A 23,821-nucleotide genomic window follows, 5' to 3' on the forward strand; every position below is an offset into this window, starting at 1 on the left:
TTTCACTTGGGAATATCCATTTAAGGTTCTTTCATGTTTTTTCATGGCTGGACAGGTCATTGCTTTTTATCACTAAATAATATTCCATTATAGGAGTATTAGCATGGTTCCTTTGCCCACCCACTTAGGAAGGACATGGTGGTTGCTTCCAATTTGTGGGAGATTATGAATAAAATTTCTACACGCATGCATGTGTAGGCATTTGTGTGTATATAGGTTTTGGATCACTAGAGTATATACCATGAAGTTTGATCAACAGATTCCATGTTAAGTGTCTATTTAATTTTTTTTTTTTGAGAAACTACCAAACTGTTTTCTGAAGTGGCTATACCATTTTGTGTTCCCTCCCGCAGTAACTAGAATTCCTAGGGTTCCCTATCTTCACCAAGATTTGATGTCATCACCGTTCTGCATTTGGGGCATCTTAACAGGTGCATTTTGGTATTTTATTGTTGTTTGAAGTTATAATTCCCTAACCAAGTATGACATTGAGCATCTTTGCATATACTTACCTGACACCAGAAGGAAGAAGGATCACTAAATTAGATCAAATTTTCTAAATGGAAATAATATAACAATGCTGGTTCCTGGAGGAGAAGGTCCTGAAGTATGAATGGATTTCCTTGACTTAACTGTTTTGTGTTATAATGACAAAAAGATAGAAATTTTTTTTAACCTTTTAATGTTTGGATTCTGTAAAGCTAAGTTCCCGTTAAAGGGAAAAGTTTTGAAGATGCATTGTAAATGCCCATTTGGGGGGGGCATTATTGGCATAATCTTCATTATGGCATTATCTTAATTATTGGTGTGTCTACTAAGCTTTTTTTCCCCATTTTTAAATCAGGTTGTTCAATTTTTTTTTTAATGTTGATCCTTAAGAGTTCCTTGTATATTTTTATAGGAGTCTTTTATAAGACATGTGATTTACAAATATCTTCTCTTTCTTTTTGGTCTGTCTTCTCGTTCTCTTGGTATTCATTTCTTTTCTAAGTCTCTAAAATTTTTATTTGTGAGTTTCTTTGGGATAATATCCCTTGCTTTTTTAAAATTTTATTTTATTTCATTATTCTTTTAAATTTATTTTTTATTTTCAGCATAACAGTATTCATTATTTTTGCACCACACCCAGTGCACCATGAAATCCATGCCCTCTATAATACCCACCACCTGGTACCCCAACCTCCCACCCCCTGAAACTTCAAAACCCTCAGATTGTTTTTCAGAGTCCATAGTCTCTCATGGTTCACCTCCCATTCCAATTTCTCCCAACTCCCTTCTCCTCTCTAATTCCCCATGTCCTCCATGCTACTTGTTATGCTCCACAAATAAATGAAACCATATGATAATTGACTCTCTCTGCTTGACTTATTTCACTCTGCATAATCTCTTCCAGTCCCGTCCATGTTGTTACAAAAGTTGGGTATTCATCCTTTCTCATGGAGGCATAATACTCCATAGTGTATATGGACCACATTTTCCTTATCCATTCGTCCATTGAAGGGCATCTTGGTTCTTTCCACGGTTTGGCGACCGTGGCCATTACTGCTATAAACATTGGGGTACAGATGGCCCTTTTTTTCACTACATCTGTACCTTTGGGGAAAACACCCAGGATTGCAATTGCAGGGTCATAGGGAAGCTCTATTTTTAATTTTTTGAGGAATCTCCACACTGTTCTCCAAAGAGGCTGCACCAACTTGCATTCCCACCAACAGTGTAAGAGGGTTCCCCTTTCTCCACATCCTCTCCAACACATGTTGTTTCCTGTCTTGCTAATTTTAGCCATTCTAACTGGTGAAGGTGATATCTCAATGTAGTTTTAATTTGAATCTCCCTGATGGCTAGTGATGATGAACATTTTTTCATGTGTCTGATAGCCATTTGTATGTCTTCATTGGAGAAGTTTCTGTCCATATCTTCTGCCCAATTTTTGATATGATTGTCTGTTTTGTGTGTGTTGAGTTTGAGGAGTTCATTATAGATCTTGGATATCAACCTTTTGTCTGTACTGTCATTTGCAAATATCTTCTCCCATTCCGTCGGTTGCCTCTTTGTTTTCTTGACCATTTCCTTTGCTCTGCAGAAGCTTTTGATTTTGATGAAGTCCCAAAAGTTCATCTTTGCTTTTGTTTCCTTTGCCTATAGAGACATATCTTGAAAGAAGTTGCTGTGACTGATATCGAAGAGATTACTGCCTATGTTCTCTTCCAGGATTCTGATGGATTCCTGTCTCACGTTGAGGTCTTTTATCCATTTTGAGTTTATCTTTGTGTACGGTGTAAGAGAATGGTCGAGTTTCATTCTTCTACATATAGTTGCCCAGTTTTCCCAGCACCATTTATTGAAGAGACTGTCTTTTTTCCACTGTATATTTTTTCCTGTTTTGTTGAAGATTATTTGCCCATAGAGTTGAGGGTCTATATCTGGGCTCTCTACTCTGTTACACTGGTCTATGTGTCTGTTTTGATGCCAGTACCATGCTGTCTTGGTGCTCACAGCTTTGTAGTAAAGCTTGAAATCAGGTAACGTGATGCCCCCCGTTTTATTTTTGTTTTTCAACATTTCCTTAGCGATTTGGGGTCTCTTGTGATTCCATACAAATTTTAGGATTATTTGCTCTAGCTCTTTGAAGAATACTGGTGGAATTTTGTTCGGAATGGCATTAAAAATATAGATTGCTCTAGGCAGTATAGACATTTTAACAATGTTTATTCTTCTGATCCAAGAGCATGGAACGGTCTTCCATCTTTTTGTGTCTTCGTCAATTTCTTTCATGAGTGTTCTGTAGTTCCTCAAGTACAGATCCTTTACCTATTTGGTTATGTTTATTACCAGGTATCTTATGGTTCTTGGTGCTATAGTAAATGGAATTGACTCTCTAATTTCCCTTTCTGTATTTTCATTGTTAGTGTATAAGAAAGCCACTGATTTCTGCACATTGACTTTGTATCCTGCCACGTTGCTGAATTGCTGTATGAGTTCTAGTAGTTTGGAGGTAGAGTCTTTGGGTTTTCCATATAAAGAATCATGTCATCTGTGAAGAGAGAGAGTTTGACTTCTTCATTGCCAATTTGGATACCTTTTATTTCTCTTTGTTGTCTGATTGCGTTGTTAGGACTTCTAATACTATGTGCCTTTCTGTTTTGTTTCACTTTCTTGACCTCTGATATTTTTTCTCAAATAACTAAACCTTCATCCCAGGCATGGAGATATCATTTCACCAGTCTGCCCGCATTGGCTTCCTCTTAGCTTTTTAGTCCGAGATGTTCCTGGTTACAAGTTATTCAGTTATTAGTATCTTCTGATGATGTGTGAAGAAAGCAAAATTGCTTTTTTTTAAAATCTTATTTATTTATTTGAGATAGAAGGAGATAGAGCAAGTGGGGGAGGGACAGAGGGAGAGGGAGAGACAGAATCTCAAGCAGACGCCACACTGAGCACAGAGCCCAACTTGGGGCTCAATCTCACCACCCTGAAATCATGACCTGAGCTGAAACCAGAGTCAGACACTTAATCCACTGAGCCTCCCAGGCCCCAAAGCAGGATTGCTTTCTTTTGTAGCAAAAGAAACAAATGATTTTATGTGAGTGATGACTCCTTAATTTATCTGGCTTGTTACATTTGTATTCTAAATTTACAGGGAATGCATATTCAGGGCATGGCATATAACAGCTTAGAAAGTTTAATATTTGATTAATGAGTTAGAATCATATGGGTGGATTAAATGAAAAACAGATCACAAGTCACGCACACACACACACACACACACACTGAAGTAAAAAGAAAACAATACATGGCGCATAAGTCAGAAGTCAATTTTGGGTGAACCTGTCCCCTTTTGAATTCATTTATTGATTGATTTGTCCACAGATATGTCAATATTGATCACTCTTAGAGTAAGCACTCCAAGGACCACTGACCAGGGGCTGTTCAGAACCCTATTTGGTGGAGAAAGTGGTTAGTAGACACTTGTAGATGGATTTGAAAGATGACAGACATTCTCTTTATAAAGTGCTGGACAACTAAAAATCATATTATTTGAGGGAGAGATAGCAGGTTGTTAACAGAAAAATATGAGATGCTCACCTCTCTGACCATCTCTATTAGTGTGAGAGCAAGAATGGTATGGCCAAAAATAGTTCATGTGCTTCATGTAACATAGACATCAGTTGGTAAACCACTGATCAACTGAACAGCAAGCATGATAAATAACAGAAATTGGGATCAATAATATCAATATCTTGCTGTCTATTGGAATAGGCATATTATTATTTCTTATGCTTTGAGGTATAAAAAAATTAGGAGTCTTTGTATTTACTGCAAGAAAGATCATAAAACCTTGAGCATAGGGGAACACGACATCTTTCGTGCTCATCACTTGAATAGGCAGCAGGTGCGAGGCCACCTGCGCAACAAGGAATGGTCCTGGCTGGAACCAGGGAGCCAGCCTCAGGGCGTGAGGGAAACGAGTCGAGTCTCCACCGCAGCACGCACACAGAAGACGGGCTGTGTTCCCACGGGCTGTGCTTCCTTACCCTCTGTGCTCTCGTGTGACACCAGCATCCCTGCCGTCCTTTGGATCAGAACCGCCTGCAGGCCTGGCCCCTGTGAGGGGTGGCTGATGTATCTGTCCCCACCAACAAGTAAGACGTACTCAGGTCAGGACATGAATACTGACTCGGGAAAACCTACCAGGTGGGATCTGGAGTCTGAGGATGGGGCCCAAGTTTCAGTACTACGGTGGCCGGTGCTGGTACCTTGACCACGGTGGAGTCCGCTGAATGGGACTGGGAGCTAGAAGACCTGGGGTTCCTCTCTCAGGCCCACCCCACATCACTGGGTATCAGCCGGCTTACACTTGGTCATGGTGGGCTGAGCCCAGGCAGCCTCGCCCCTTCCCTCCTGCCTTCTTTGCAACACAGACGCTCACAGATACCCACCCAGCCAACGGTGGTGGTGGGGGTAACCCTCTCTGGCCAACAGAAGGGGAAAGAACCACTACATGGTTCTTGGAGCATGGGAGACCCAGAGACCAGCAGAGGGGGCTTCTCCAGGCTTTCAGTGATGGGAGCAGAGGAGAGACAGGCAATGGATAGCAAGGGGACTCAGAGTGTCCGAAATGGTGAGAAGCAGGGAGAAACATAGAGGAGAGGGAAGAGAGTGCCCAGGAGAAGACTGCTGTCTCCATCCAAGGAAGCCCCCTCAACAAGGGGATGCTCGAGCTGAGGTCCTGGGTGGTGAGGGAGGCAGCCGCTCACACATCTGGGAAGCCTACTTCTGGCAAAGGGAGACCAGGTACAAAGGCCCAAAGGCAGGGCATGTCAGCTATGTGTGAGTAGCAGCAGCTGGCTGAAGAGTGAGACTGGGGAAGATGGTGGGAGATGAGATCTGAGTGGAGCTAGGTCATGCTGCACCTTGCAGGCCACTGGGCAACTCTTGCCTTTACTTCAAGTGGATGGGGCACCATGGGAGGGTTTGAGCCAAGGAACCATGAGAACATGGGGAACATGTATTAGGCCTTTGTCCCTGTGTCCTGGCACAGAGCTCAGAAGACCCTTGGAATTGTCAGAGTAATGAGAGTAGCTTCTGCTTTCCAGTGACATGGCTGGTGGCCCCAGGATGGGGGCTGACAGCCAGGAGACCACCCATGTGGCTAGAGGGCTGGAATTTTCTGCCCCCCTTCCTGACTTCCTGGGAGAAGAGAGGGGCTAGAGGTTGAGTCAATCACCCATGACCAGAGAATTAATCAACTGTGCCTATGTAATGAAACCTCCCTGAAAATTTCAAAAATACCTTCTGGGTTGGTAAAGGCATAGAGGTGATGGAGGTTGGTGCCCCCCAAGAGAGTTTGGCAGTGCCCCGTCCCTCTCCACATGGCTCGCCCTGTGCCTCTCATCCACCTGGCTGTCCTGGAGTTGGAGCCTTTACAATAAACCTACAGTAGTGAACAGAGCCCTTTCCTGAGTTCTGCGAGCCATTCTAGCAAATTCTCAAACCTGAGGAGCATGTCCTAGAATGCCCAGGCTAAAGCTGGTCCAGCAGAAGTGCGAGTGGCCCAGGACTTGTGACTGGTTTCTGAAGTGGGGGGTAGTCTTGTGGGACCAGGAGGTCTGCCCCAGCTTTGGGTTAGCTCACATAAGAATGGATCTGAATTGTTCCACACCCAGCTGGTGTCAGAGCCTGGGCCCCTGGTGTACAAAACACCCATGACCTTTGGTGTCCAAGGCGTTGTTAGTGAAAAGAGCTTGGGGAAGATGTTCTAACAGCTAGGAAGGGATTGCCTGGGGTGGTAGCATTCCAGATCGAGCATTGCAGCCTGGAAGCCTGTCCCAGTGGCCTGGTCATCTGATTGGGATGGGGGAGGGGAGGACGGCAGTCCGCCATCTACTGGGACACCTGGTCTCCGAACACCACTCAGTCCATGCTTTATTTCAGACTATGTTGATCATCTTGTGCTCCTCCAGGTCTTACGAGCCCTCCCATCCAGGCGGCAATGAGGCATACATGCTGAGAGTGCTAAGGAGTCCTCGTGGAGAATGAGGACAGGCAGGGAGAGGAGATCCAGCCACTAGGGGGACAGGCCAGACAAGGCAGCTGATCCTGGAACACAGAACGTGCTCTTGCTGGAGATTATCAGGGAGAAATTCTGTATTACAGAACAATTTCAGTGAGCCTGTCGCTGTGTTGTCTGTATGGCCAAGAGCCAAGAGACATTTGGCTTCATTGTTTAGGTAATAGGGAGCGAGGGGAGGCTTTCAGATTGAAAGGAGACATAATAGAATCATGGCTCACACATCTCCTGGCGAAGTGTGGGTAAGAACCAAGGTGCCATGGGATGTGGGTAAGAGACAAAAGGCAGGATCACCAGAGGATAGAGGGCAAAAGCAGCCTGAGGATTAAACCCAGGGAACCGGGAGGCTGGGCCAGCAGCCTCATCCAGGAGCGCTGGAGGAGGAAGAGATGTCATTTGGGTCACAGATTCCAGGGAGTGGATGCCACACCCAGGACGTGGAACCAGACTGTGTGTCTAGTTTAGGCAGGAAATAGTCTTTCAATTTTCAAAATAAACATCCAGTCTCCTGCGGAGAAATGTGCTAGCATTTCCACTTTATATTTAATCTGCAGTATCTCGGCTCACTAGAACTTTCCAAAGACTTCTCATGCTTTCATTAAATTACACCAGAATAAATGAGTTGAAAACTTGGATCATTTTCCTAGTTCAAGGTCCTATATGCAATCATCCTCTGTTGTCTTACATTATTGCTTTTTTACCTATGTCACTTCAACATTGCATATCATCTCATTACCCTGCATCTATGCTTGCCTCAAGAAAACCTACTCAGAGATAACTTGTGGGACAGCTTGTGACAACCTGAGGAGTCGAGGAACTTTATTATTATTATTATTTTAATGGCAGGTGTTCCAGAATGGAGAAGCATGACAGAGTCCAACTGATTCGATAACCTCGAGGTCTGAATTTTCTGTCTCTACACTCTGAGCACTTTTCTTCCCTTCACAAAAGAGAATTCAACCTTCACATTTTGCTATGGCTCCCACTGCATTGAACAGGGAGTGGTTTTGCCACCTCTCCCCTCTCTGTCTCTCTTTCTCTCTCTCTCTCCCCCTTTCTCTCTTTCCCTCAGGCTTTCCAGGACTATTTGGTCTTTCCATCAGGGGTCAGAAAGCAAGTAGGGTCAAATCACATTTCCCTATATCTTCCTTCCATCAAAGACCACTGGTGACCAGGAAGGTCAGTTGGGAAAGTGGGGTGCATGGGGATACATAAACTCCTTTACTGGCTTCATTTTGTGAGTTAATAAAGGTTACCAATGTCCAGGGTTGTAAACTCAGCTTCTGTCCTAGTCCTGAAACAGTGAATGCCGTCCAGAAGTCGTTCAGCAGGGGAGTGAGTTCACAAACTGTGCTACATCCATACAATGGAACATGACTCATTAACAGAAGGAACACCTGACCCAGGCAAAAATGTGGATGACTCAGCAATGCATTTCACTGTGAAGAAGCCCAGCCTGAAACGCTCTCCAGTCTCTGAGTCCATCTGAAACATCCTGGAAAGGGGAAGCAGAAGGGATGGAGCACAGAATCCATTACCATCAGGGATTGCCGGCACCTGGAGGGTTCCATGACAGAAGCAAAGCACGATGGGAGTTTTGTAACAAAGGAAATGGCTTTGCTGGTGGGTCTGTGACTGTGCACCTTGGTCAAAAGCCATGGAGCGCACACCATAACGGGTGCCGTTAACTAAAGCTCACTCTTCACGGATACCTGTTAATGGGGGAATCAGCCAGGAGGTGTGTTAAACCACCAGCTTTAGTCAAGGACCTTAGCACTGTCCTAAATGAATAACATAATTGCTCCAGCTCCTTGGGAGAATGAGGTCCCTACTTTCCATTCAGGAGAATTCCATCCCTCCACAAATTCCACTTGTGCAAGGAAAGCACCTCAGCACGAAGCCAACACTAAGCTGCCCACTCATAAAATTGGGGAAGACCCCCTAGAATCATTCCATTCACCTCCTGCTTCCAGTTTTGCACCTTTGTCTCGTCCCTAAGTGAAGTCTCTTCCAGAGAAGAATCGGGAAATTTCTCTACAGCGGGATATGTAGTTTTCACCCTCGGAATCAGCACATGTCTGTGTAATGAGAGAACAGAAATGGGGCCAGCCTGGGCAGGAGATTCCGTTTCTGCTTTTGGGAAGCAACCGTTCCTAAAGCTCAGGACAACAAGAGATGAGCGAGGCGTTTCTCTGACGGAATCACTCGTGAAATGTCGGGGTTCTGTTCGAGCCTTCATCTATGACCTCCATACCAGCCCACCCCCGAGGAAAACCACAGGGGCCCCCAGTGTCTGTGGGAGTCAATCTGAAAATCACTGACTGAGGCAAGAGGGGATGACGTGGTCGGTTCAGGTAGGCGGGAAGCAAACCAAAGCTCTTCTTCACCCCCACTCACCTTACATGACCACAAGTGTACCCCACTGAGGGTCTCATGCTGAAACGGGGCCCAGCATGAGGCAGGGGACAATGGCCGCATCCCAAAGCGAATAGTGGGACGAGCCCCGGGGCCCACTTGGAGCAACATTAAGATGCTGACTCTCGTCACCAAGGCAGGTGTCCGAGAACCATGCCCAAAGCAGGGCGAGGAGGCCTCCCAGTGTCCTAGCAGAAGGGATCCCATTCAGGGGACACCCTACATCCCTATCTCTGGGGTCAGAATGAGGTCACGGCCTACAGGTTTGGAGACTGTCTGCTCTTGCAACACGGGTCAGCAGTGCTGGCCGGAGGACGCTTTCCCATCACAGGACCATCGGGAGCAGCAACTGATCTTGACCTCCAGATCCCCCCTAAGTAAAACAGGGATGCCAAAGGCCCACAGAGAGGTCTCAGTGTGTCTCTGATGCCAGCCCCCTGGAAACCTTGTTTTTATATTCCTTCCCTCCCACGGCTTTTTGTTTCTTTTTTGCCTTAGAGGTGGAAGCCTTGGAAGTCAGGGAACTGGAACAATCATCCTGAGGTCCCACGAGCCTGTTTCCTCTGCACATGGGAACAAGCACACCTCCACCTCAGGGCTGTGCGAGGGTTCAATTAGGCACCGTATTTCCCACTGGCTCTTTGCTCGGAGGAGGGAATAGGAAGACACGGGGGTTCTGCGAGCCTTCGGGGCCATTGAAATCTCTCCAATCTGTGCCTGTGTCAGAAGGGCAGTGCCGTGGTCATGGCTAGGACTCAGGATCACAGTTCAGTCTTAACCTGCGTGACTCACCCACCCATACACATCTCTGTCTCTTCATCTGTCAAATGCGGGGCCTGATCCAAATAACTCTTACAGTCCTTCTGATAGTCGAATTCTGCCTTCACTGGCTCTGATTTTCTTTCAATTTCCCCACAAGCTTGGGGTATTTTGCTACCTAACTTCCTTTCATGAAAATCTAGAGCCCTGAGAAACCATAGGGAACGCCCCAACCCTAAGATTTTCTTTGAAGATGATGCAAAGGGATACACATAAACATAGTCTCGGGCAGGACTGGTGGTCAGGCATCCTAAGTGATGAGCCCCCCCCCCCCCCGCAAGGACAGTGTAACCTGAGGGGAGCAAGTAATTTCTGAGACTCAGTTATACCCACCTGGAAAATGGGGGAGTAATCCCTGCAGTTTATCTTATGGCAACAAATGAGATAGGTGTTAGGGAAGCATTTTGTAAAATAGAAAGGCTTGGGGCACCTGGGTTGCTCCGTTGGTTAAGCATCTGCATTCAGCTCAGGTCATGATTCTGGGGTCCCGTGATCGAGCCCCATGTCCGGCTCCCGGTTTAGCAGGGAAGGCTGCTTTTCCCTCTCCCCCCTGTTCGTGTTGTCACTCTCTCTCAAATAAACAAATAAAGTCTTTTAAAAAAGAGATCTAGGGCACCTGGGTGGCTCAGTGGGTTAAGCTGCTGCCTTCGGCTCAGGTCATGATCTCAGGGTCCTGGGATCGAGGCCCGCATCGGGCTCTCTGCTCAGCAGGGAGCCTGCTTCCCTCTCTCTCTCTCTGCCTGCCTCTCCATCTACTTGTGATTTCTCTCTGTCAAATAAATAAATAAAATCTTTTAAAAAAATTTACTATAAAAAAATAAAAAAATAAAAAAGAGATCTAGAAAGGCTCTACACATTTTATACCTAATAACACACACATGTGTGGCACACACACAGGGCAACATGACTCCAGTGGTCTCTAGACTTGAAGAGTAGAAACAGAACAGGAGTGTGTCTGGGAAGGGAGGGGGTCAGGTCTTTGGGAAGAAGCTGCCAGTCTGTCTTTCCTTCAGGACAACAGCTAAATTCCAGAGCTGCATCGGACAGGCCCTCCATGTCTTAGTAAAACTAAACTGACAAGCATGACCTCCCCTTGGCGGTTTGCCTTACTGAAGCTGTCTGGTAGGTGAGACATTTATTAACGCGGATGAACTGCCTGCCGCGACGGCCCCACCGCTGAGCCCTCAGCGAGTGAATTCCTTCCCCAGATGCAGTAAGGCTTCGCTTCCATACCGAATTTGATCACGTCCTCCTTGCTGAAGGGCCCTGACTAAAGGAAAGCCGGGCTTCTGACATGGGAATACTTGATCCATTGGGCTTAGGAGATCTAAATGTGAACCCCAGTCCTGGGCAGCACAGTTCCCATCCTATAATCCCAGGCCATTCCAAACTCAGCTACCCCCGCTCTGGGAACTGGATTAAAACGGTCCCTGGGAAGGATGGGGATGGGGAGGGAGAGTCCTGAAAATATCACGGGAGTCCGTCTATTCCAATGCTTTCCATTTTCTCTACTGGAGACCCAGTATGTGAAACTTTCGGGAAAAATCTCAGAGCCCACATAAGCAGCTCGGCGAATGTATTAGCTACCCATTGCTGTGTAACAAATGACCCTAAAACTTAGCAGCTTCAAACAACAAACTCTTATTATGCCACAGTTTCTGTGGGTCAGGAATCTGGGCTCAGCTCAGCTGGGTTCCCAGACACCCACATAGTGGATTCATCTCCAGCCTCAACTCAGGGAGTCGGGGTTAGGAAATGCTTCTAACACCCTCTGCTAGGATTGCACGGCTACTAGATGGAGATGCTTGGGTCCTGTTAGCCTGAAGCCAGTTCCTTGTCCCGTGGTCCTCTCCAGAGCAAAGCTCCCCACTTAGCAATCGGCTTCCCTTAAAGCAGGGGGACTGTGATGGCTAACTCGATGTGTCATGGTGGCCATACTGTGGCACCCAGACATTTGGTCTAATACTCATCTGGATGTTTCTGGGAGGGTGCTTACTGGGTGAGATTAACATTTATATGGGTGGATTTTGAGTCAAGCAGATTATACTCTGTGGTGCAAGTGGACCTCATCCCATTATGGGAAGGGCTTAACAGAGCAAAGACCAACCCACCCAGAGAAAGAAGAATTCTGAGAGCAGGTGGGATTTAGAACCGCAGCTCTTCCCCAAGGCTCTAGCCTGTGGGCCTCCTTCATCAGATTTTGCACTCACGGAGCCTCTGCAATTGCATGGGCTAATTCCCTAAGTTCCTTAAAATCTACCCATCATCGCTCGACCTATCATCAATCCATTCATCCTGTTGGCTGTTCCTCTAACAAACCCCGATTAATACGGAGAGCATGAGAGAGCAAGCAAGATGGAAATCCCAGTTTTTTGGTCGCCTAATCTTGAAAGTGAAACCCCATCCCTTTCTTGCCTAATTTTTTTAAAAAAGATTTATTTCTTTAGCTGAGAGACAGAGAGCGAGCATGCGTGAACAGGGGTACGGGGAGAAGGAGAAAGAATCTCAGTCTCCCCACTAAGCACAGAGCTAGATGCGGGGCTCCATCTCACAACCTTGAGATCACGACCTGAGTTGAAACCAAAAGTCGGACACTCAAATGACTACATCATCCAGGGACCACTTCTCATTTTTTTAAAATTGTGATAAAATACACATAACGTAAGATTGACCACTTAAACGCTTTTTCAATCTCAGGGGTATTAAGTACATTTACAATGTTGTGTAACCATCACCACCATCCACTTCCAGAACCTCTTCATCTTCCCCAGCTGAAACTCCCAGTTCATTAAATCATAATCCACATCTCCATACTCCCCCGACACACACACCCGACTCCTGGCAACCACCTTTCTACTTTCAGTCTCTATGAATTTGACGACTTTAGCTAGCCTGTATGAGTGGAATACAGTACTTGTTCGTTTGTGACGGGGCTAATCTCACTGAGCCTGATGTCCTCAAGGTTCATCCCTGTTGAAGCAGGTGTCCAAATTGCCTTCTTTTTAAAGGCTGGATAATATTCCATTGCATGGAGAGACCACATTATGCCAGGGGAAAAATTAACATTCTTCTGAAACTAGCTAGCTGCATGATTTGGGAGCAAGTGATTTAATCTCCTTAAGCCTCATTTTCTCATCTGTTAAAGAGAGGGAGGGAAGAAGAAAGGGGAAAGAAAAATAAAAAACCTCTTATTGTGATTCTATCATGCAGTCAAGGTCAAGATTTATCGCCTAGAGCAGGGGTTAGCAATACCACCCATGAGCCAAACGGCCCACTACATGATTTTATAAACAAAGTTTTATTGAGACATAGCTACCCTCAATCAGTTATATCCTGTCAATGGCAGTTTCCCTGTGACTGTGGCAGAGTTGAAGAGTTGCAACAGAGACCACACGGTCTGCAAAACTTAAAATGTTAACTATTTGGGTCTTTACCAGAAAAGTAGCCTCCAGCAATGTTTCTTAAGTTTTGATGGGTATCAGAATCCCTGGGGAGCTTAATAATAATGCAAAGGCCCGCTGGGGCGCCTGCATGGCTCAATGGGTTAAGCGTCTGCCTTCGGCTCAGATCATGATCCCAGAGTCCTGGGATCAAGTCTTGCACTGGGCTCCCCGCTCAGCAGGGCATCCGCTCCTCCATCTTCCTCTGCCCCTCCCCCAGCTCTTGCTCTCTTGCACTCACCCTCTTTCTCAAATAGGTAAATAAGATCTTTTTAAAAATGCAAAGAACTGGTCCCTTTCTTCCATGAGCCTGGGCCTCCGAGTCTTTATTAGAGCTCTGAGTGAGTCTGCTACATCCCGGAGGAGAGTCCCTCGCCTTCCTGATGAGGAAGACCACGAGAAGGGGCACCCAGGACTCAGTATCAGCAGACACTGGGCTCAAGATCTGATGGCTGACCTCTTGTCTCTCTCTCCCTCCCTCTTTCTCTGCCAGCCTTTTGCCCCTACCTCCCACTCCCAGAACTACAGATTCCAACAGGCTTCTCTCCCCAAATGGAGATGTCACAAGAATCACTTCAGTTCCCCATGAAACCGGGCCATGATACCGTCCCACACAGGTCCCTGAATCCCAGAATCTCCATATTCAAAGGCAGCCTTGCTGGCTGCACTTGGGTCCTGGGGTGCAACGTGGTCAGTGCACAGGAGCTGGTTATGTTCTTGGGCAGGATCTGGAACGCCCACACCTTTGTTCCTACCACCACCTCCTCTTAGTGTCTTGCTCATGGGAATGGCTCTGACTGATGGCCAGTGCCAAAGCTGTTGCTCTGGTACAGAGGCTCCCAGCCATGACGGCGCATCATCAGAACCCCTTCAAAGAACTGTCCAGTAACCTGCTGCTTGGACCACATGCTCCCGGGGATTCTCGTCTAGTAGGTCTAGGGTGACCACCAGGCAGCTCGTTATTATAACACGGTCGCCTGGCCTGGGAATCATTGTTCTAGACTCTAGAACCTAGAGCAGTGATTTCCAAACATTACCATGCATCAGAGTCCCCGGGAGGGCTTGTTAAAACCCAGAGTGCTGGGCCCCACCCTCGAGTTTCTGGGAGTTCTGGGGTGGGACCCGTGAATTTGCCTTTCTAGCAAGTTCCCAGGTGTTGCTGAGGCTGCTGCGGACAAGACGTGAGAACCACTCTTTTAGTACACCATGAGGTCGGACCGTGAAAGGGCCTTGAACAGAGGAGTGCGGGCTTGGTTCAGGGTATTTGAGTCCTGCGGGGAGACCACTGGCAAGTCAGTCTCTCCAGATCTCTGCGGTGCCATATGCAGATACCAAGTCCATCAGGCATGGGGGGGGTGTGTGTGTGTGCAGGCAACGAGGTAACCTCTGCTGATCTCCAGATAATTCCCGCTGGAGGGCACCAGGGGAAGATCAAGGATGATGAGCAAGGGACGGGTAAAACAAAGCCCAGGAAAACAAAGCATTTCAGAATTGAAATGACTCCAAGCTTCCTTAAAACCCACCACCAGTGGGAACATGAAAGTATAATTATTACATAACCCACAAATATAATTAGGTGCTTCCCTTCTGTCTCCAACCACTTCTCCCAGGCCTTGGGTAAGGCAGAAGGAGGACGGGGTCCTGAGAATCTTCAGATCATGACATAAAACCCTACCATCCCCTGCTCTTATAAACTTCCTCAAAAAACAGTACTTGGATCTGGCTGGAGCCAAACCCTAGAGCTCCTTGTCCATCAATTAGTATTTACTGGGCCTTCACAATGAGCTAAGCAGGCATATAAAAGACAACAGTTCCTTGCAGACTGTTATTAAGCCAGAGAAGAGCCAGTACCTCGCCTTCCTTTTCACAAGGTGTTGGCAGCTGGGTGGTTGTGTCTGTGTCAAAATGAATGTTCAACCACTCAGCCTACAAAAATGTACTGAGCCCTTGCTACGGCGCGGACACTGTTCTAGGCCCTGGAGGTGTGGCGGCGAGCGAGACAGACAGAATCTCCTGCCCCAGGTGGAGGGGACAGGAGAGGGGGTCTGAGGAGTGTGGGGACAGAGGCTGGTGGCGGGTAGAGCCACACATGAGGAACCCAATTCCTGCCGTTGGGCCCGTCAGTCGGCCATAACCCTGTTCATTGAACAAACCAAGGCACCTGGGTGGGTCAGATAGTTGGGCTTCTGCCTTCAGCTCAAGTCGTAACCCTGGGATGGAGCCCCGAGTCAGGCTCCCTGCTCAAACGGGAGCCTGCTTGTCCTTCTTCCTCTGCCCAACACCCCCCACCCACCAACCCAGCTCTTGTTCTCTTTGTTCATTCGATATGCTCCTTTCCAAAACCCACTACCAGAACTTAGATGTGTGCGGTTTCAAGGCCACTGGGGGCAGCAGTGTGAGTTTAGAGATGTGTGAAATGCATCCTCCCACCAACTGAATCGGACGCTCGTTGGCTCTCCAAATCTCTGGCCCAAGTGAAAGATTCACTCCATAGCCATTTGGAACCCCAAACTCTCTGGAGCATTTCCCCCTGCTCCTTAGAACCTTCGGGTCAGTTTGGAGGCTGCCTTGACCCTTACTGGAGGTTGCGGCTGCCCCAGGTCCATGATGGCTGGCTGAGGCCTCCCAAAGCCACCAGCTCTTTCCCAGTGTGGGCAGTGCCCCTCCTGGCAGGTGACTGGGCACCAGAGAGCCCATCTCTGAGCCTGGCTGGTAGCCACAGCCGGAGAGCTCCCAGCCGGGCTCCCATTAAGGGAAGCTTCACTGAGGCGGGTACCATTTGCTTTGTCCAATGTGGCAATCCCGGGCACCTAGGGGTTTGCCTGGAGCTTAATGGGTGAATGAAAGAATGAATGAGGGAAGAAACAAACAGAAGCACTTTGTGGACCCATGTAGTCCCATGAGGCCGGTTCCTGCGACCCTCTCTGCCCTTATGTTTGTCATATTGACCTCATGGAGGACATTTGTTGTGTCCACGGAGCATGGAGATGAGACACGAGACCAAGGTTGTATTTTGAGACCCACAGAATGGGAGAAACAGCCACTGGGAGACTAGACACTTGTCCCATGAGGGATGAATGGAGGCAAATGGCTTGTGAGCTGAAGAAAAAGCAAAGAGCCTCCTTCATACACTTCTCTCCTGCAACCCCACTCCTCCACACCAGGTAAAAGGGGGGGGGGCGCATTGAGGTGAATTTTGAAAGAGGAACATTTGAACTTATTATATTCAGAGGCAATCAAACAGGGATTGAGCCCCATATTTGGAGGTGAGGAAGAAGAAACAAGCATACAAGAAGATCCATATTGTTGCCAGTGAAAGGAGAAGGCGTTACGGATACATCATATATTGGAGTAAACGCACTAGCATAGGCAGAGCAGGTAAATAGGACGTCTGGTATAGGTTCTGTAGGGATGCAAGAGTCAGAGAACCAGAGAAGTCCACAAGAAAAGCCCCACAGGAATAAGCATTCACCATCTGCTCATTCTCACTGTAAGGAACAGTTTTGTTTTCTTATACCTTGAGATTCTTGCACTTAGAGTTTTCTCTCCCTGCAATGACAAGACTTATCTTTCTAGAAAACTCCTATTCAGCCTTCAAACTTAGTTTTCATTTCATCTCTCACTCCCAAAATGAGTGAGCTTCTCCTGGGGAATTGCCCTCACACCTGGAGCTTCTACCATTGCCGTATATGAGATTTAACACTATGGTTGAACTTGCTACCCATCTGGATAGGTAGATGGATACTTTGCTCAACCATGAGTTCCTGGGGGCCAGGATCCTATCCTCATCTTTTGTCTCTCCAGTATCTGTCATGAAGTCATCCTCAATGCATGTTTCTTGGATTCAAAGAAATAAATTAATAAAAGAAGAGCAAACAACGATTACAGGCCTTGTCCAATTGGAACATACAGTGGGGACGTATCTGTGTGGGGAAACCAGAGCTGTTGTAGAGAGTTGAAAACTCTTCCCTGAGTCAGACCTTCCAGGTTGTGGGCAGCAGGGACGACTACAAGTCAACGGCGGGTGAGAGATACCCCATCATTCCAGAGGCTCTCTTGGGGAGCAGGGAGGCTCACAGGTGATTGGAGACTTGTTTATATCAAATAAGCACTTGCTGGAGTGTTCAAAAACCAGCAGGCTCCAACTTGAACTTTCCAGAGAAGTCATGGCCATATACCCTCCTTTTGGTGTAAGAGTGTGGGCCACTAGACTAGGATTTGGTCTGCCCCTTGAGGAGAGACCCATCAGACCCCCCAGGGCACCAATGTCAGCTGGACCTTTGGAACTTTGTGAAGACAAGCTGTCCCTCATCCCACTGCCGGGTGTCCCTTGGCTGCTCCCTGAGCAGACTGGTGAGCGAAATTAAATAACAGTGGTATTTACTGCTGTTAATTAACAGCAAGGTGTTCATGAGTAATGTTGTGGTATTAAGGGCGTGGTGCCTCTTTTTCATGACTGACTCCCTCCTTTGCTGGGTTATAAACTCCAGAAGAGATGTTCCCTCCTGGCTGAAACTTGGCAGCTGGCCTGAGGTTCTTCCCTGTGGCTGGTGCTGGACCTGCTCACTCATTAGCCTGTTGGGATCTGCCTCCATTTCCCCAGCAGCTACTGCGGGGGCCATGAGCTTCTAGAAGACTCGCCATTGTAAGCCACTCATGCTATGATGCTGGTGTAGGAAGCTCCCAAAGCAAAGAACTCAATAAGGACACAGGCATGTTGTAGACATGTCCAAGTCCATCTGAAGTCAGCCAACAGCCACGAGGAGGGGAGTCCGTGCGTGCACAAGATGGTCTTTGTAGAACAGGAGGTGCCAAAATGTTAAATCCAGAACAAATCTGCCATTCTCATGAGCCGAGACTCAACATTTCTAGCAAAAGTCCTCCGAGGGTTGCACAGATGAGAGGAGATATTAGGGAATGAGCTGGGGGTGGTGCGTCTTTTATTTGGATTACATTTATAAGTTGAAACATGCTTTGGCTTCTGATTCCCTGGGCAATTTTCACATCCCACTGTATTTTGTGCTTCATGTCTTTTTACAAACATTATTTCATCTGAATGTTCTTCCCTCCAAAAACCCTCTGTGGTGGGCAAAAGGAGGGATTCTTACTCTGGTTTCACAGATAAAGGAATCGAGTTTTGGAAAAGCCAAATGACTTTTCCAGATGCCTATGACAGGGTCCAGATTCAATCTCAAACCTCCTGACGCCCAGCCCAGTGCTCAGACTTTCCATCTTAGCCTGTCCTAGAAAACTAAGAGCCACCACCAGTCCTACTTCCTGCAAAGCTGACTGGCAAATGGACTGATGGGAATGGATTATGAATTTCCCTCTGGGAAAGAAGTGTTGCTCAATGAGCTGCGATTCTCTTTTGCTTAAACGTAAGAGAAAGTTGGTTCAGCTTGCCTTGGATTTCCAATGGTTAGGGACCCAGAATGAAAGGCCCTTCTGAAGTCCATTGGCCAGAATATGGGACCAGAGAAAGAGAACCAAGGACAGATGTTCTGGAGACCATTGCCAGATCCCTACACCCCAGTCAGAGAAGAGCTACACAAATGTAGTCTTCTTAGCCCCCAAGTCCTTAAAAAGTGGTAGCACAATAAAAGAAACCAACAAATTAGTAACCCATTACCTACAAATTTTAATTAGTAATGAAAACTAGACCCAACATGAACTCCTCTCTAGAAATTCTTGCTGTTCCAACCACCTGGCAGGGACATTCACTCCGATCTGGGAATGTTTTCAAGAGGCTGGCAACAATCAGCTCAACCTGTCCCATCATCTAAGACAAAGGCAAGAAACTCTTGGATGAGCCACTGAAGCTAATGACTCTGGCAGAGCTCAGAGATCCATGGAAAAGCAACAGGGCATTGGTCACTGTTATCTCTGATTTCTTAGCAAAGCTTGACTGAACCATATAGGAACAAACAAACAAAACCAATAACAACACCTCGTGTTCATACTTGGAGATCTCAAGGCTAGTCTTGATTATCCACCTGAACCAAGTTCAACTAACACAGAGTGTATCAAGAGGTAGTTACGTTGAGTTTTGAGATCAACAACATATGCTTTATTTTGCAATGGCTTCTCTACCTGCTTCGAGATGCTTTGGCTCCCATTTATGTTACTGCCCATCATTCAATAGTATTAGCCGTGCAAGGAAACAAGGAGATGATGAGTGGGTGATACGAACTGAATATGAAGGATGGAACATGGAGATCGAACACAAGAGGAATCTGCAGGTCTATAGCTCTTGGCTTTCTTCCGGGGGGTGGGGCGGTGGTACTTTCTGAGCCAGACGGGGAAGGAGCATCCTAGAATTAGCATGAATGTATCCCTGGATTCAGGGAACTGTCGCAGCTGCCTTTTATCTTCTGTCCCTCCACAACTGCTGCTACCCTGAGGTGATCTACAGCAGTGACAGTTGGCGCTCTCCCCAACCCCTATCAGTTGGAGCAAGCCACAGGTAAGGGGAAGCAGACATCCCTCCCTGCACTGGGACCCTCTGCCTTTCTGATCTTCCCTGATCCATCTGCTTGAACATCTACTTTTTTTCACTGAAGGCTCAGGAAGCTCTCAAAGAACCATACTGGGGCCTTCGTCTTCCTTATTTCCTTGTACCATACCAAGATGAAGAGGTATTACAGAACTCAGGAAAGTAGAGGTCCCATGTGGAGATTCCTCTTCTTCTGACCTGTCCCTTTCCTCATGTTCCTTATCCTCCCATTAAATCTTCCAGAATGCACCCTATACTTTTTCCTCAAGAAATCTACTCATCCCCTCACTTCCTACTTAGATTTAGCACATGTTAGCATTCTACTAGATGTTGATGATGATCTCAACTACGTGTGCTTGGAAACTCAAGGAAATTAGTCCCAAGAGCTGGGTAGAAGGTGGGAGCTCAAGTTTACATTACACTTTCTTCCACAGGAAGTGGCCACTGATATACTCACAAGTTACGCAAGAAAGCCCCCCTCCTCCTCAAAGCCAACATCAATGCATTTTTCTCAAAGATGCCCCATTCGGTCTTACATGAGGAAAACACATCCCTCCTAATAGCATGGCTTAGATTTTTTCCTTTTGAAGATAATAATCCTGTAATTGTTATATTAAAAGAGACTTATTTCTATAATGAGTGTATATTAGAAGTGGCCAGTACACATCAAGGCTGGGTGGTGCCAGCTGCAGACAGGTAGTCCTGATCACCACATTTTTCCTCAGTTTACCTCAATGCAAAATGATCATTGAGAGTGGTTTAATGGGGTCTTCTTTCAAACAAAGCTTGCCTTGAGCTCCTTCTCATGATGAAATGAGATAGAAGTCAAGGGAATCCCCAAAAGAGTTATGGAAACTTCCCCGCCTTGTGTGATATATGTCCTATAATGGCAAAATAACAGCAAGCAAGAGGTGAGGGTCTTAACAGGGGAGGGCAGCTACTCACATAACTTGATGGAAAAATAGGCCTTTTCTGTGGAAGAAGGCTCTTCTCAACTCAGCATGTGGATGTGGAAGGGATGTACATTTAAAAAATAAGGGGGGGGGTCTCTCATTCAGATAAATCCTGTGATCAGCAGATAACAGATCATTCTCACATCTATAAACAGAAAGGAATAGATTATACGACACAGCACAGATGAATCAAAATCAATTGGTCTTTTTAAATCAAACACAAGAGGATGAAAGACCTCAATGTGAGATAGAAGCCCCTCAAAACCCTTGAGGAGAACACAGGCAGCAACCTCTTCAACCTCAGCTGCAACAACTTCTTCCTAGAAACATTGTCAAAAACAAGGGAAGCAAGGGCAAAAATGAAGTATTGGGACTTCATCAAGATCAAAAGCTTTTTGCACAGCAAAGAAACAGACAACAAAACCAAAGACAACCAACAGAATGAGAGAAGATATTTGTAAATGACATATCAGATAAAGGGTTAGTATCCAAAATCTATAAAAAACTTATCAAACTCAATACCCAAAGATCAAATAATCCAACCAAGAAATGGGAAGAAGACATGAACAGACATTTTCTACAAAGAAGGCATCTAGATGGCCAACAGACACATGAAAAAGTGCTCCACATCACTCGGCATTAGGGAAATACAAATCAAAACCACAATGAGATACCACCGCACACCAGTAAGAATGGCTAAAATTTACAAGTCAGGAAACCACAGATGTTGGCGGGGATGCAAAGGGGACCCCTCCTACACTGCTGGTGGGAATGCAAGCTGGGGCAGCCACTCTGGAAAACAGCATGGAGGTTCCTCAACAAGTTGAAAATAGAGCTACCCTATGACCCAGCAATCTCACTACTGGGTATTTACCCTAAAGATACAGATGTAGTGATCCGAAGGGGCATGTGCACCTGAATGTTTATAGCAACAATGTCCACAATAGCCAAACTATGGAAAGAGCCTAGATGTCCATCAACAGATGAATGGAGAAAGAACATGTGGTATATATATACAATGGAATACTAAGCAGCCATCAAAACCCCCCCAAAATCTTGCCATTTGCAACAATGTGGATGGAACTAGAAGGTATTATACGAAGTGAAGTTAGTCAATCAGAGAAAGACAATTATATGATCCCTCTGATACGAAGAATTTGAGAGTCAGGGCAGGGGGTCATGCAGAGAAGAGAGGAGAAAAAATGAAACAAGATGAGACTGGGGAGGAAAACAAACCATGAGAGACTCTTAATCTCAGGAAACAAACTGAGGGTTGGTGGGGAGCTGGGGGCGGGGAGGGTGGTTGAGTGATGAACATTGGGGAGGGTATGTGCTATGGTGAATGCTGTGAATTGTATAAGGTTGATGACTCACAGACCTGTACCCCTGGGGCAAATAATGCATTATATGTTTAAAAAAAAAAACACTAACACAGAACAAAATATAACCAATTGGAATTTGATACTCCCCCTTTGAAGACCCCATCCACAAAAGCAAAGCTTACAAGAAAAATAACTATCCCATGCAGTTGTGCGATGTATATCTTATCTCAGAGCCTGTCATGTCCCAAAGCTTTTAATGTTACAGACTTTGTGAGGATATTTTAATGTCTAGGTTTTGAGTGATTAAATAGATGATAAGGGTCAGTGACTTCTCATGGTCTCCTATCTAACAGAGGGCATGTCCAGGATTGTAAACCTGTCACTGAGACTTGAGTTCTTCCTCTCTTCCCAGGACGTAAGGTTCTGTTTAGCTCATGCCATCTCGATCATTCTTTTTTTCAAGGAAAATAAGGTACTTCCTAAACCATACAAAGGGAAATAACAATCTGGAACTGCCTTGGCCTCTTACCCTTATGACACCCTTGTGGGTGTTGATAAGCATTTGTCAGAATGAAGGAAAGAGGGGTGCCCATCACCCCCTCTTTGCTCTGTGGTGTGGGTATGTCAGCCTTTGCTATACCGGGGGACAAGACTGGAAAGGTTGCTTGGGTATCAGATTTCAGACTCTTCACTTTTTCACTTTTCTTCTTAGCATGTAGGCTTGAGAACTGACAGCAAGACAGGAAAGGGTAAAGTGGTAGAGGGGACATAGAAAATTAGAAGTTGAAAGATACCTCAAAGAGCCTAAGAATCAGAAGTGTGAAGGTCAAAACCTCAAGGGGTCAGATGCAGCTAAGAGAACAGTGTGGTGTCATGGCCAAGTCAGTAGTTAACCAGGGCACCTCTGAAGCCTTAAGAAGGAAGGAGTGGATGAGGGATCCAGATAGAAACCACATCTGAGAAGAGTAAGAGAAAAGTAAGTCCTAGCAAAAGGGGGAGAGTCAGTACTGGCTGTTGAAGAGTATGCGCTCTTTTTTTTTTTTTAAGATTTTATTTATTGATTTGACAGAGAGAGAAATCACAAGTAGGCAGAGAGGTAGGCAGAGAGAGAGAGGAGGAAGCAGGCTCCCCACTGAGCAGAGCACCCAATGCGGGGCTCGATCCCAGAACCCTGAGATCATGACCTGAGCTGAAGGCAGAGGCTTTAACCCACTGAGCCACCCAGGCACCCCGAAGAGTATGCATTCTGTTTTTGATGAAGAAGAGCATTTACTGAACTAATGATCTGTATAATTAAGGTCCAGTGGCTAAAAATAAATGAAAATTTAAAATGGTCTTGAGCTCTGGAGCAGGAGAATATAAGGGAAAGGTACCAGGAAAGATGCCTCATCAATAGGGAGGCTGATTGAAAGCAAGACCAAGTGATTCAGGACTACATTAGAAGAGGGAACTCTGACTCCATTTGTTATTGGATAAAAGGCTGAGTGACCTCTGATGACCCTCTTGAATTCTGGCCACTAGCCGCTGTGTATAGGAGACAGCCTCTTGTAGGCAGGCACTGGACCCTATGGTAAGACGATGTTCAAAGATGAATTACTGAGTTCAAATTCCTCAGTACACCGATGAAGGAGGGTGCAAAATTTGAAGTCAGAGACTTGGGTTTAGTTTCTGAATCTGTCTTTCACACCCTGTGTGATCTTAGGCAAGTTACTCAAATCCTCTGAGCTCCACTTCTCCACTGTGTATGACATAAGTGATAACTCTCAACACATAATATTTTTGTCAACTCATGCTTATAGACTATGAGT

General features: G+C 46.1%; 1 pseudogene; it reads left to right on the forward strand.

Annotated features, from left to right (window-relative positions):
• Positions 1 to 23,821, forward strand: part of LOC116573607 — a 922,392-nt pseudogene that overhangs the window by 552,912 nt on the left and 345,659 nt on the right.

This window comes from Mustela erminea, chromosome 14 (assembly GCF_009829155.1).
Source record: "Mustela erminea isolate mMusErm1 chromosome 14, mMusErm1.Pri, whole genome shotgun sequence".
Lineage (NCBI taxonomy): Eukaryota > Metazoa > Chordata > Mammalia > Carnivora > Mustelidae > Mustela > Mustela erminea.